The sequence below is a fragment of the Lactuca serriola genome, chromosome 4 (assembly GCF_051521515.1).
Source record: "Lactuca serriola cultivar US96UC23 chromosome 4, Lser_US96UC23_V15, whole genome shotgun sequence".
In the NCBI taxonomy this organism is placed as follows: domain Eukaryota; kingdom Viridiplantae; phylum Streptophyta; class Magnoliopsida; order Asterales; family Asteraceae; genus Lactuca; species Lactuca serriola.
This window is the reverse complement of record NC_136411.1, coordinates 359,107,948-359,110,888: the sequence shown is the minus strand read 5'-3', so window position 1 is coordinate 359,110,888 and position 2,941 is coordinate 359,107,948. Positions and strand designations below refer to the sequence as shown.

The 2,941-nt window shown below is 36.7% G+C and overlaps 1 long non-coding RNA gene across 1 annotated transcript; it reads left to right on the top strand.

Annotated features, from left to right (window-relative positions):
- Nucleotides 1-338: 338 nt before the first annotated feature.
- On the top strand, nt 339-2,074 carry LOC145100742 (uncharacterized). Its single transcript, XR_013705231.1, has 3 exons — nt 339-1,163; nt 1,241-1,488; nt 1,558-2,074. It is a non-coding gene; the product is annotated as an uncharacterized LOC145100742 (long non-coding RNA).
- Nucleotides 2,075-2,941: the final 867 nt, after the last annotated feature.

Sequence of the window (2,941 nt, the reverse complement as noted above, 5' to 3'; positions counted from 1 at the left end):
ACTAGAAATATTACAGTTTAAATATCATTAAGTAATAATACTAGTAATAATCAGGATGCTAACATATGTTTTGGGGTCCTGGACAAAATTGAGGATCTTGGTCCTAATAATTGCGCCCAAATTATACCAACAAAATATTTAAGTTAATTTCGAATATTTAACGGTATAATTTTATTTAAACAAATATAAGGTTTTTGAAATTCAAACCCTAAGGGATAGAATTTTAATCGTTTGATGCTTATCATGACATGGTTAAATGACTTCTCTCTCCTCTTTTACTAAGATAAATAGGGGTAAATAGTGAAAGATTTTTCTTTACTTCCTCTTGTTTCCTTCTAATCATCACCAACTATCTCCGAAGGTATCTATCTCCCTGGTATTTTGTTTTTGCAATGTTTTGACCACGGGCAAAAAGTTCGCTCGTTCTCGTGCTAGTATCATCGCCCCTTCTGATAATAACTTCATCGATCAAAAGATCTTGGCCTATAATGAGACTTGCTCCTTTAATGATGAGGATATCGTGTCCCTAAGAGCTAACGATGATTTTCCGACAGATACAATTTGTAAGACATATGATGCTTTGATTCAGTCGCACTTTGTTTCCCTGTATTATGTATGTTTCCTTGAATACTCTTTTTCTTTGTGTTTGAAATACCCTTTCCCTGGATCATTTGGGTGTTTTAAAAAAAAATTAATTTTTTTTGAAATCACTAAGACTCGTATATCCAGGCTATGCCTGTTATCTGGAGAATATTATTGTGGATCAACCAGTTGAACCAATCCAATGATATGGGTTTACGCTTAGCTAAACTGGCTCATGTTTATGATCTTTCAATCTTTGGGAACTCCTTTCTTCTGCTGAATGTTAAAACCTATAAATATCCTCTTGTTCTGAAATCAAAACATGTGAGCCATGACTCTATTCTTGGCGGGGATCTCCTGCCAAAAACTTGGGTTAAAGAGGGTAGGATTTACTTGTTACTTCTAAGGATACTAAGATTTACTTTCTTATTTAGTTTATTGTGATTCAACATTCAAGTTTGAAGAATTTTCTCCTGCTGCTGAGGATACCAAAGAAAAAGTTACAAAATTTCTCAGTTTTCCTATGGCTGATAAGTCTTTCAATCTTGAACACTCCAGTCTTCAAGCTTCAATGGCTATCGGTAAGGATCCTCATTTTTGTTATTATTTTCTTTATTTTAAGGATTTTGAACAAATACAGATCCTTCATATCACAAAGGATCCAAAGCTACTAGCTCTAGTGGTCAATTCACCCTTTCTAAACTGAAAGATGGCATGTCTAGTGGTATGATCATGGTTAAGAAGGAAAAAGTTCCCTCCCCTCTTCCTCCGAAGAGGGTGCAGGTTGATATCAATATAAAGACCTCTAGTTCCTAGAAGAGGAAAACTGTTAAGGCCACAGATCTGAGCCTAGGAAATCTAGGAGCCAAGGAGGCACTCAGGAAGCTAGTCTCTTTTTCTCAACCTGTAAGTATTTCTAGGAGTCTATTCTTTTCTTTTCTGGTCCCATTTTTACTAATGATGTTCTCGTTTTAGGTCACCAACGACATTTCTTGGTCTACTATTGATTTGAAGGTCAAGGCTGAGAAGGCCGAGCTAGCCTCAAAGGAGCAGGCGAGGGTATGTATGGCCAACAATGAGGATCTCCTAATGAGGGTGGCGCCACTGAGCAAATAGAAGGCTACAAAAGAGGCAGAGCATGTAACAAAGATTACAAAGGTGATTCCTAAGGTGAAGGGTAACGCTGTTGTCCCCGTTTAGGAAGTGAAGATCGAACTTGCGGAGGATGTGGCTAATGCGGGGTCCTAGAATGTTGCTGGTTGGCATGAAGCCCTAGCAAAATTAAATGGCGAGCCTGTTTACACCAATCAGGATCCTACAGGGCAACTAAAGGTGGGATGAAGGGAGAAAGAAGTAAAGAAGGTTTCAGGTCATGGAAATCAGGCCATAATTTAAGTTTGATTTAAAAAACACTTAGAATGCTTTTTTTTGGGTTGTAAGATATTTTTTTATTCTTTTTTGGTGAGGTTGGTGGGCAACCGCTTTTATCTGATGTTGTGATTATTTATATCTTCTAGTGTGGTTGGCATGATTGATGTGGTTTTCATCTGCTTAGGATTTTGAAATAGTTAGGATCCCTAAATAGAAAAAATAGTTTTTAAGAAACAAGGATAGATAGAACCTAATGAACCCTAGGTTTAGTTTTGACCTTTTGAAGTCCTTTGACTTAGGAGAAATTTTGTATTATAAGTCCTTCTAGTCTCAGATGATGTTGGAGTTGTATAGGGAAGGATCCCTCTCAAGATAATCCAACTTACGAATTTGCTAGGGAAAATCCTTATTTAGCTTCTACTTGGGAGAATACAAACTTTAAGAAACACTGGTGGGAAAATAAAAAACTTTAAGAAACACTGGGGAAGATCCCAACTTAAAAATAGTAGGGAAAATCCCAACTTAATAGATAGTTGGGGAAGATCCCAACTTAGAAAAATAACTAGGGAATATATCAAATTAGGTTATACTGGGGAAGATCTTAGCTTAAGATATCATGACAATGTTATAAACCATATATTAAATGTTAGTATCTTAACATATGTTCAGAAATACGAGGGGTTCCAAGTCAGTAAAGCATGAAATGATCCACTTACTTTCATCCCATAGTAATATATCGTGCGTTCAAGCGAGATGTAGAAACCAATACTCATGAGAAAGAGGTCATTAGCTTTTTAAACCTTAGAGGGGATTAAGCACCCTTAATCGGAGGAGAGAAGATCCGTCTCTATTTGTAATGGCTAGGATCCTTGAATTTCTTCATACTGCACATGTTAGATTAGGGTGGGCGTTAATCTAGTTAACGTCCTTCCGATGCTTAAGTCAGTAAGGGTCTTCTTAGAAAAAGTAAAGGGTAAAGAATATGTAC